This window comes from Nanorana parkeri, unplaced genomic scaffold (genome assembly GCF_000935625.1).
Source record: "Nanorana parkeri isolate BGI_ZX_2015 unplaced genomic scaffold, ASM93562v1 scaffold2166, whole genome shotgun sequence".
Taxonomy (NCBI): Eukaryota; Metazoa; Chordata; class Amphibia; order Anura; family Dicroglossidae; genus Nanorana; species Nanorana parkeri.
In genome coordinates, this window is record NW_017308434.1 from 41,970 (window position 1) to 54,187 (window position 12,218).

The window sequence follows — 12,218 nt, forward strand, 5'->3', positions numbered from 1 at the left end:
CATCTCTCTGGTGGGTTCCTCTTACTGGATCCATCTGTAGGAAACACACACACTGACTGAATACATTGTTTCTATGTGTGTATCAGATGATGGGGGATCTAGATGGACCCTCCGTACTGCCCTCTCCTCTTACCCGGTGATGTGAGGGGCGTCTGATCCTCCATCTCGACGTCCTTGTAGAGATCCCGGTGTCCTTCTAGATACTCCCACTCCTCCATGGAGAGATAGACAGAGACATCCTGACACCTTATAGGAACCTGACACACACAATGATACAGTCACCACCCAGACACACCCCTTGTCTGTTCCTGGATCATGTCCCAGAATTCCCGGCACCGCTCACCTCTCCCGTCAGGAACTCAATGATCTTCTGGGTGACTTTGAGAATCTTCTGCTCGTTATTTTTCTTTAGGGTTAAGAGGGGAGTCATTTGTCCTTCTCTTTGTCTTGAGGACAAGCGGTGACTTCTCCTTTTGGAATTATTCTCAACAGATGTCTTCGTAACTACAGAACAATCCTGTAAAATATACAGCAATTCATATTAGAATACCAGAATCCTCCTCACCGATCAGGTCAGTTCTCTGTTTTATTAATAAAGGTAATTCCCAGAATCCTCCTTACCTCTCCAGTCAGCAGATAGATGATCTTCAGGGTGAGGTTTAATATCCTCTTATCGAGGACGAGATTGTTTTTTATCATTTTCACATCATTGAAAAGCTGTTGATCCTCCATCATGATGTCCTTGTAGAGATGCCGGTGTCCTTCTAGATACTCCCACTCCTCCATGGAGAAATAGACAGAGACATCCTGACACCTTATAGGAACCTGACACACACAATGATACAGTCACCACCCAGACACACCCCTTGTCTGTTCCTGGACCATGTCCCAGAATTCCCGGCACCGCTCACCTCTCCTGTCAGCAGCTCCATCATCTCCTCGGTGACTTCTAATATCTTCTTGGCATGGTTTACGTCTGTTGTCCAGCAGTGAGGTGGAGGCTCTGTGATGGGTGAAGCCCCATAAAGGACACTGTTGGCTGTTAATGGCTCATCAGATGTTTTCTTCACTACTTTATAATCCTGAGTAAAGACAGAAAGTAACAATTATCACTACAGACTTCCCAGAATCCTCCTCACCTCTCCGGTCCCGTGTGTGTTTTATTAATAGAGAAAAGAAGGATGTCATGTGATCTCCCAGAATCCTCCTCACCTCTCTGGTCAGCAGGTAGATGATCTCCAGGGTGAGGTCTAATATCCTCTCATGTCTCATGTGACTCCGATCCTCATCCATTTTCAATGATATGGTTATGTGATCTACTCAGGACGCTCCTCTCTGTAGACAGATAAACTGAGAATGACCCGGACTGGATGTTCCGCCATAGTTCTATATTTAGGATGTATCTGGTCTATAAATGGCAGCTCTGGACGGACAGTTGGATAAATGGCTCTATATTTAGGATGTATCCGGTCTATAAATGGCGGCTCTGGATGGACAGTTGGATAAATGGCTCTATATTTAGGATGTATCCGGTCTATAAATGGCGGCTCTGGATGGACAGTTGGATAAATGGCTCTATATTTAGGATGTATCCGGTCTATAAATGGCAGCTCTGGATGGACAGTTGGATAAATGGCTCTATATTTAGGATGTATCCGGTCTATAAATGGCGGCTCTGGATGGACAGTTGGATAAATGGATCTATATTTAGGATGTATCCGGTCTATAAATGGCAGCTCTGGATGGACAGTTGGATAAATGGCTCTATATTTAGGATGTATCCGGTCTATAAATGGCGGCTCTGGGTGGACAGTTGGATAAATGGATCTATATTTAGGATGTATCCGGTCTATAAATGGCGGCTCTGGATGGACAGTTGGATAAATGGCTCTATATTTAGGATGTATCCGGTCTATAAATGGCGGCTCTGGATGGACAGTTGGATAAATGTAAATATAAAATATCTTATTACCTCCTCTTCTGCCAGTCCCAGCAATGTCTCCTCTCTACTTCCTCCCAACTCACCTCTCACCCAAAACTTCCTATTTATATGTGACATCACTTCCTGTCTGCTTGTTGTATGGCTTCCTGTGTGCGCGCGTTCCAACCATAGTACATGAGACCATTTCCTTGTGGCAATTATTAGAACTGCAGCTTGTACTTGCTTCTTCCCCATCGTGCATTCTTCTATGGTGTTGTATACAATATTACAATGTATGAAGTCTGATGAAGTGATGTCACGATTCCTGTAAGCTTTCAGGTTTAATAAGTTGGCCAATAAATGGTTTATCAACCATGATCAGGCGTCCTTCCTCTCTCACCTCCACTGCTCAGAAACTTGCTCTGCTTCCTCTGTCCACAATCATCTTCTCCACTTCCACCTGTCCGTGATCATTCTACCTTCTCTTTTCCCTCTTCAATAACACTGCTTTCTCTCTCTTCACCATCCATGGTGCCATGATCGTCTACTTTCTGCCTCTTCTCTCTTACTCAATACTTGATCGGCTCACACTCTACTCCAAATTTCTTCCCTGGTCCCGCTCTTCCTTTCCCTTCTCCCCCAACGTAACATGGTCAGCTGTCACTTCTCTCATCACTGTTTGCCATAAATAGTTTCCCCACTGCCTCCTTCATGTCCTTCCAGTCCACATGACACCACCATTCGTTCTTCCCTTATCCCTCCCCCCGTCCATGTTTGGTCACCATTCTTCTTCTTCTTTTCTGCCCTGTCCAGTCACCATTCTTCTTCCCCCAACCCCCCATCCATGTTTGGTCACCATTCTTCTTCCCCCAACCCCCCATCCATGTTTGGTCACCATTCTTCTTCTCTTCCCCACATTCATGCTCAGTCACCATTCTTCTTCCCCTATTACCCCATCCATGTTCTGTCACCATTCTTCTTCCCCCAACCCCCATTCGTGCTCAGTCACCATTCTTCTTCCCCTATTCCCCATCCATGTTCTGTCACCATTCTTCTTCCCCCAACCCCCATTCGTGCTCAGTCACCATTCTTCTTCCCCTATTCCCCATCCATGTTCTGTCACCATTCTTCTTCCCCTATTCCCCATCCATGTTCTGTCACCATTCTTCTTCCCCTATTACCCCATCCATGTTCTGTAACCATTCTTCTTCCCCTATTACCCCATCCATGTTCTGTAACCATTCTTCTTCCCCTATTACCCCATCCATGTTCTGTAACCATTCTTCTTCACTCTGGATGGACAGTTGGATAAATGGATCTATATTTAGGATGTATCCGGTCTATAAATGGCAGCTCTGGATGGACAGTTGGATAAATGGCTCTATATTTAGGATGTATCCGGTCTATAAATGGCGGCTCTGGGTGGACAGTTGGATAAATGGATCTATATTTAGGATGTATCCGGTCTATAAATGGCGGCTCTGGATGGACAGTTGGATAAATGGCTCTATATTTAGGATGTATCCGGTCTATAAATGGCGGCTCTGGATGGACAGTTGGATAAATGTAAATATAAAATATCTTATTACCTCCTCTTCTGCCAGTCCCAGCAATGTCTCCTCTCTACTTCCTCCCAACTCACCTCTCACCCAAAACTTCCTATTTATATGTGACATCACTTCCTGTCTGCTTGTTGTATGGCTTCCTGTGTGCGCGCGTTCCAACCATAGTACATGAGACCATTTCCTTGTGGCAATTATTAGAACTGCAGCTTGTACTTGCTTCTTCCCCATCGTGCATTCTTCTATGGTGTTGTATACAATATTACAATGTATGAAGTCTGATGAAGTGATGTCACGATTCCTGTAAGCTTTCAGGTTTAATAAGTTGGCCAATAAATGGTTTATCAACCATGATCAGGCGTCCTTCCTCTCTCACCTCCACTGCTCAGAAACTTGCTCTGCTTCCTCTGTCCACAATCATCTTCTCCACTTCCACCTGTCCGTGATCATTCTACCTTCTCTTTTCCCTCTTCAATAACACTGCTTTCTCTCTCTTCACCATCCATGGTGCCATGATCGTCTACTTTCTGCCTCTTCTCTCTTACTCAATACTTGATCGGCTCACACTCTACTCCAAATTTCTTCCCTGGTCCCGCTCTTCCTTTCCCTTCTCCCCCAACGTAACATGGTCAGCTGTCACTTCTCTCATCACTGTTTGCCATAAATAGTTTCCCCACTGCCTCCTTCATGTCCTTCCAGTCCACATGACACCACCATTCGTTCTTCCCTTATCCCTCCCCCCGTCCATGTTTGGTCACCATTCTTCTTCTTCTTTTCTGCCCTGTCCAGTCACCATTCTTCTTCCCCCAACCCCCCATCCATGTTTGGTCACCATTCTTCTTCCCCCAACCCCCCATCCATGTTTGGTCACCATTCTTCTTCTCTTCCCCACATTCATGCTCAGTCACCATTCTTCTTCCCCTATTACCCCATCCATGTTCTGTCACCATTCTTCTTCCCCCAACCCCCATTCGTGCTCAGTCACCATTCTTCTTCCCCTATTCCCCATCCATGTTCTGTCACCATTCTTCTTCCCCTATTCCCCATCCATGTTCTGTCACCATTCTTCTTCCCCTATTACCCCATCCATGTTCTGTAACCATTCTTCTTCCCCTATTACCCCATCCATGTTCTGTAACCATTCTTCTTCCCCTATTACCCCATCCATGTTCTGTAACCATTCTTCTTCTTCTCTGTCCCCATTCATGTTCTGTCACCATTCTTCTTCCCCCATCCATGTTCTGTCACCATTCTTCTTCCCCTATTCCCCATCCATGTTCTGTAACCATTCTTCTTCTTCTCTGTCCCCATTCATGTTCTGTCACCATTCTTCTTCCCCCATCCATGTTTGGTCACCATTCTTCTTCCCCCAAACAAACATGTTTGGTCACCATTCCTCTTCCCCTATCCCCCATCCATGTTCAGTCACCATTCTCCCTCATGGTCCATGATTAGCTCCTGCTCTGGCTCCTATACTCCCCTCCACAATGAGATTACACTTCACCCCCTCCAATGATCAATGTACACTTGACTAATACTTGTCTGGTAGTGCTTCTTACCAGTGTGTTACGAACCAATTAGATGACAAGGGCATCCTACCTAAATCAATCCTCTCCTGCCCCTTTCATGAACAAGATCACATTTACTACTTATAAGAAATTTGAGGCATTTATATCCATTTGTTTCTCTACTTTGGAGACATCACATCCAAGATGGTGGTGCCCAGCAGCAGTCTTCGGCCCTTAGATGTCTACACAAGGGAGGTTCTTCAGGTAGATGACATGTAATCCTAAATGAAAGATAACGGAGTCACCAATAATTCCAAGGGTCTTCAGTCTTGGTTGACCGGCACTAGGTCTTCTCCAGTCTTCACCACCGTAGGTCTCCAGTGGAAGTGAAGCTCACAAGGTTACAATATAGCAGTGGAAGTGCGGGATTACGTAGATTCCCATGCTCCAACCCAGGGATGGATTGATATAACTTTATTGAACCTAGTTGGCCAGAGTCCTGAAAACCTTCTCAGAACCACGCTCTATTTCTGTCAACTGGCTTGCTAAAGGCAGCCACTGGTCATGTTCAATGAATGGTGGAGAAATGTCCTCCGGTCAGTGAAGAGGACCTCCTGTCTCCGGGCGGAGGAGGCCTTCAAACAGCAGCCGTGCAAATTACAATTTATTGTAATGAGAAGTAGTCCATCCATGCACACAACGGTATTCCACCATCAGAACCCAACTCATTGTCTGCCTGGAGGACATCCAGCATGATCTGGTGCTTAATGACTCACCCTGGCCTCCCTCTTTCAGTCATTGGATTTCAATCAGCATCACATGACTGGTCCGCATGCAAATACAGTCCTCTTAGCAACGCCCACTCCTCCAGACTGACCCATCAAGACATTTTAAAATTTGCATAACTCCTCCCAAGAGCCAGCTGACATCATGGCCGAGGCCTCTTGAGAAGAGTACGGAGGCAGTGTGCGGTGATGTTTTCAGGAAGCCCCTCCCACCAGCCATGATCTGCCCGCATTGCATAGAAAAAGCAGAGAGACCGACCCGATTTATAATAAGGTATGTCATGAACGCAGGCTTTATTTTATGATGTCATTATCATGTAGATGAGGGGGGAACACACAAGGAACCATGGAAGGCAAAGTATTAGTGGATTATATGTCGGCTTTAAGTAAAATACAAAAATAATATCAGCATGTAATTCATCAAAACTGACCGAAAAACAATATATATATAAAAAAGGGAAAAGCTAAATTATTATTTTATTATTAGTTTATTCTATTATTATTAGTATGTAAGGTAGTATGTAAGGTAGCTTGAAAGAAATCAAAGGCCAGACTTGCTAGTAGTAGGGAAAGGGTCCAATCACTGAAGATGTCCGGGTGTTGACACTCACTATCTGGGTGCCTTGATCTTCAAAACCGGAGAGTGAAAAACCACCAAACTTCCTGGTGTCAGAGGGTCCAACAAAAAAGAAGTGAGATCTGGCAGGTGCTGGAGAGCGATCCATCGAATGTCTCTGATCATGAAGGTGGTGAGATGTCTCCTCTTGAGTTCTTGTGTCTCTATACCTGCTGCTGTGATTATGAAGAGCTTAGGCTGTCCCTGCTGGATTTTGAAAGCTGTTCCAGCCAAGGAACCCCCTTCCCTACAAAAAAAAAAAAAAATACTTCCCCCCTCCATCTAGTTAAACATCTAAACTAAATAAACCAAATATTCACCGGAATTCGTGGTCCTGGGTCTTCTCTGTTCCGGACTACAGACTGGAAGGGTCCTTCTTTAGATGGCCATGTGGACACTTCCTGTTGGCTTTTCATTGGCAGAGTCATAACAGGTCTTGAAGATTCTAGTGGGGCGTGATGAAAGACCTGTCAGACCTCTGTTCTGGACTCAAACTGGAAGAGCCCTTCTTCAGATGCCAAGTGGACACTTCCCATTGGCAGAGTCATTACAGGTCTTGCAGTTTCCAGTGGGGTGTGATGAAAGACCTGTCAGACCTCTGTTCTGGACTACTGACTGGAAGAGTCCTTCCGCAGATGGTCACTTTGACGATTGATGATGTGGACACTTCCCGTTGGCTTTCCATTGCCAAAGTCATTACAGGTCTAGAAGAATCTAGTGGGGTGTGATGAAAGACCTGTCAAGACCTCTGTTCTGTATTGGAGACTGGAAGAGTCCTCCTTCAGATGGCCATGTGGACACTTCATGTTGGCTTTTCATTGGCAGAGTCATAACAGGTCTTGAAGACTCTAGTAGGGCATGATGAAAGACCTGTCAGACCTCTGTTTTGGACTACAGACTGGAAGAGTCCTCCTTCAGATGGCCATGTGGACACTTCATGTTGGCTTTTCATTGGCAGAGTCATAACAGGTCTTGAAGACTCTAGTAGGGCATGATGAAAGACCTGTCAGACCTCTGTTTTGGACTACAGACTGGAAGAGTCCTCCTTCAGATGGCCATGTGGACACTTCCTGTTGGCTTTTCATTGGCAGAGTCATAACAGGTCTTGAAGATTCTAGTGGGGCATGATGGAAGACCTGTCAGACCTCTGTTCTGGACTACAGACTGGAAGGGTCCTTCTTCAGATGGTCTCTTTGACGATTGGTGATGTGGAAACTTCCCGTTGGCTTTCCATTGCCAAAGTAATTACAGGCCTTGAAGAATCTAGGGGGGCGTGATGAAAGACCTGTCAGACCTCTGTTTTGGACTACAGACTGGAAGAGTCCTCCTTCAGATGGCCATGTGGACACTTTCCGTTGGCTTTCCATTGCCAAAGTCATTACAGGTCTTGGAAGAATCTAGGGGGGCATGATGAAAGACCTGTCAGACCTCTGTTTTGGACTACAGACTGGAAGAGTCCTCCTTCAGATGGCCATGTGGACACTTTCCGTTGGCTTTCCATTGCCAAAGTCATTACAGGTCTTGGAAGAATCTAGGGGGGCATGATGAAAGACCTGTCAGACCTCTGTTTTGGACTACAGACTGGAAGAGTCCTCCTTCAGATGGCCATGTGGACACTTTCCGTTGGCTTTCCATTGCCAAAGTCATTACAGGTCTTGGAAGAATCTAGGGGGGCATGATGAAAGACCTGTCAGACCTCTCTTCTGGACTACATACTGGAAGGGTCCTTCCTCAGATGGTCACTTTGACGATTGGTGATGTGGACACTTCCCATTGGCAGAGTCATCACAGGCCTTGAAGACACTACGAGGGGTGATGAAAGACCTGTCAGTGGACTGCATTGGTGGATTACTTGTCTTCATGGCCCCCGGGGAAGGTCACATGACATGATCAGATATGTTAAAAGGGTCTTAGGAAGGTCTTCCTTTAAAATTGTGAAGGGGTGGACACGACGTTGGAGTGATGGATGAAGGGGAGGGTGTTGTAATTTTGCCTAGACATGGACTGTAGTTTATTTAAGATTATGGAGAATGGAGGTGGAGACACATCACGGAGAGCAGGAAGGGACTGGCAGAGGGTAGATACCACCAGAGTATCCAAGTCATAGAAGAAGCCAACAGATAACTCCATCCCCTCAGTTTCATCATACAGTTGTTCTATCCAGTAAATAATTGATCCTGATAAATGCCACCATACGTTGGTCAACATCAGGTGTGTGTTTTCTGATGTCGAATTAAGTTTCCCTTACGTGTAAAATTTTTCCCGCAGTCTGTGCATGAAAAAGAACATTCGTCTTTGTGCTTCTCCTGGTGTTTAAGGAGGCTTGTTTTCCGAGTAAAACATTTCCCGCACTCCGAGCATTTAAAAGGACGCTCACCGGTGTGAATTCTCTGATGTGTGATCAGGTTTGTCTTCACGTTGAAACGCTTCTCACAATACTTACAGGAAAAGGGACTTTCGCCCGTGTGAATTCTCTGGTGCGTAATAAGATCCGTTTTCCGAGAGAAACGTTTTCCGCACTCCGAACACGTATAGGGCCGCTCACCCGTGTGAATCCTCTGGTGTATACGCAGTTCTGCTTTCCGAAGGAAACACTTCCCGCACTCTGAACACGAATATGGCCGCTCGCCCGTGTGAGTCTTCAGATGAATAACAAGTTTGCTTTTCTCAGCAAAACTTTTCCCGCACTGTGAACACGAAAAGGGACGCATACAAGTGTGACCACTACAGTGTTTAAGAAGTTCACATTGATGAGGGACACATTTACCACTTATTGAAACTGAAACAGGCACGTTGGTGTGGGATTTGAGATGGATTAGCAGTTCGGATCTTATCTTAAAGGTTTTTCCACAAGCCAAACAAGTCAATGAGCTCTTGTCAGCGTGATGCCCTTCCCGGGGATCCGGATCTGATTGCTCAGGTTTAGAGGGATCCATCGATGTCTCTGAATGGGAAGGTCTGTGATGTCTCTTATGAGTAATGGGATTCACTCCTGGAGAATGTTGCGTGACGTCATTATCTTCCACATTATTATCTGCGGATAAAGTAAGATCTTCCTCCGAGGTATTCCCGACATAGCGCCCATCTGTAGAAGACATTATATATAAAAAGGTGAAAATAAAATCCTTTTACATTTCACAGGCAGAGGCCATACACAGCGTATAACATGACGTATACTGAGGAATGGAGATGGACCTTCATATGGTGTACAGTATCTCCTCCTCATTTGTTGGTCACATGACGTTATATTGAGGAATGGAGATGGACCTTCATATGGTGTACAGCATCTCCTCCTCATTTGTTGGTCACATGACGTTATATTGAGGAATGGAGATGGACCTTCATATGGTGTACAGTATCTCTTCCTCATTTGTTGGGGACATGACATTATATTGATTGATGGAGATGGACCTTCCTATGGTGTCCAGTATCTCCTCCTCATTTGTTGGGAACATTGGACAGCTTAGTAAATACAAAGTTCACATTGTTTGGCGAGTACTGGAGATTGATCAGACATATAGCGTACTATATCTTCATCTCATTTTGTGGACACATTAGGTGGTGGAGAAGGTTTATCAAGGTTCCTCAACCTTTCTGGTAGCTGAAGAATGTTCTTCATATGGATGACGCAGTTTTAGAATCCATTGGACCTAATGTATCATTATTTCTTAAGACATGTTAATTTCTCTTCATACAATATCAGAAACATGGGAGAACTTGAGAAGACAGCCCTCCCACCTGGGCGTTGGCGTGGTTGGGTGGCAGATAGTTCTCCTGCTGCTGCACACTTGTCACTCATTCAACCGAATGTCAAGAGATTTTTCTTTCCATAAAATTTCTACTTTTACTTTGCTGGTCCACCATTTATAATCTATTCTCCTCGTACTAGATGAAGAGGAAGGTCTATGGATTCCAATCAATCTGTACACTTCAAAGTCGATGGGAGCCAAATGGAAACGTGAAAGGTTTCTGCATTGCTTACCCGTGCCGATGTCTACATCGGATTCCTCCACTTTAATCGTCACCACAGATGGATCGTCCCTCACGTATGCGTCATCTTCTTCTTCCTCTTTAATCTTCACTTTCACGGTAATCATTTCTTCACCCTTAAGCAAACAAAATGACGGAAAATAACAGGGGTGCCAACAACCGAAAAAACACCCAGAAAGAGATGATCTCGAAATTTTGGAGTTCTAGATCATCAGTTCCACCTACCTGACCATGGTGAGGGACTGTGAGATCTTCCTGTGTGGAATCCCGGGAATACAGAGGACTTGGACATCTCCCTGGTGGGTTCCTCTTACTGGATCCATCTGTAGGAAACACACACACTGACTGAATACATTGTTTCTATGTGTGTATCAGATGATGGGGGATCTAGGTGGAGCCTCCGTACTGCTCTCTCCTCTTACCCGGTGATGTGAGGGGCGGCTCATTCTCCATCATCACGTCCTTGTAGAGATCCCGGTGTCCTTCTGAACACTTTGCCGCAGAGACATCCTGAGACACACAATGATACAGTCACCATTCAGATCATTGTCTGTTACTAAATAATGTCCCAGAATTCCCGGCACCGCTCACCTCTCTCGTCAGCAGCTCGATGATCTTCCTGGTGACTTCTACAATTTTCTTACCACTTTTTTCCTTCACTGTCAGGCAGTGAGGTGGAGGCTCGGTGATGGGTGACGTCCGTTGAAGATAGCTGCTGGATGTTAATGGCTCACCGGATACTTTCTTCACTACCGTATGGTCCTGAGTAGAGAGAAGCAGAGACAATTATTGCTACATACATTCCTGGTGTCCACCTCACCTAGTGTCCCCTCAACTCTCCAGCCAATGGAACCTAGCGAAGGTGTCCCCATTCCAGGATGAATAAGTCTTTTAGGGGGGAGAGTATGAGATGGGGCAGCATGTGCAGGAGAGGAGCGTGGTGGGTATGTCAGGGGCAGTATATGAACGATAAGTGAATGCAACTGAATGCAAGGAGCATGAAGTCATGTGACCCTCCCAGAATCCTCCTCACCTCTCCGGTCAGCAGGTAGATGATCTCCAGGGTGAGGTCCAATATCTTTTCAGTCATGTGATTCCAATCCTTCTCCATGCTTACTGATGTGGTCATGTGATCTATACAGTACTCTCCTCTCTGTAGATGGATAATAACATTAGAATGGATGAATAATGTCTACACAGAGTTCCTCCAGAGTCCTCACACCTCAGACTGTTCCTCATAATATAATAATAAAGGTCTCCTTGTGAAGGGGAACATTCTGGTCGTCTAACGTGAGGATAGGAAGTGCCGAAATTCTGCTCAGTCTCGTAGATTATTTTGTCAACCAATGAAGAACATCTTCAATTTTCAAGACTCTACTATACGTATCTTGATGTTATACACCTCATGACTTTCAGGCCCATCTAGAGGAAAATTCTGCCCTAGATGGACAGTTGGATAAATGGCTCTATATTTAGGATGTATCCGGTCTATAAATGGCGGCTCTGATATCTTATTACCTCTGATGCCAGGTCCAGCAGTGTCTCCTCTCTACTAAGCTCTCGCCAAGAACTTCCTGCCTCTGCCCGACATCACTTCCTGTCTGTACCTGACATCACTTCCTGTGTTTGCGTTCCAGCCTTAGTAGATGATATCACCACCTTGTGGGGATCATTATAACTGCAGTCTGTATTGTTCTTCAGTACTTTGCCTCATTGTACATCTTCCATATTATATTAGAGGAGACTGAAGGGATAAGGACTTCCTCTTTTCTCTGGGGATTCTGCGGCTCGTTTCCTGTCATTGCTCAGTACATTGAGTAGAGCCCAGATCTGGTT

General features: G+C 45.3%; 1 long non-coding RNA gene across 1 annotated transcript; it reads right to left on the minus strand.

Moving 5' to 3' along the window:
- LOC108800926 lies at nucleotides 1-10,644 on the minus strand. Its single transcript, XR_001942125.1, has 3 exons — nucleotides 10,608-10,644; nucleotides 10,375-10,498; nucleotides 1-34 (listed from the first exon to the last, which is right to left on the minus strand). It is a non-coding gene; the product is annotated as an uncharacterized LOC108800926 (long non-coding RNA).
- Between the last annotated feature and the right edge of the window lie 1,574 nt (nucleotides 10,645-12,218).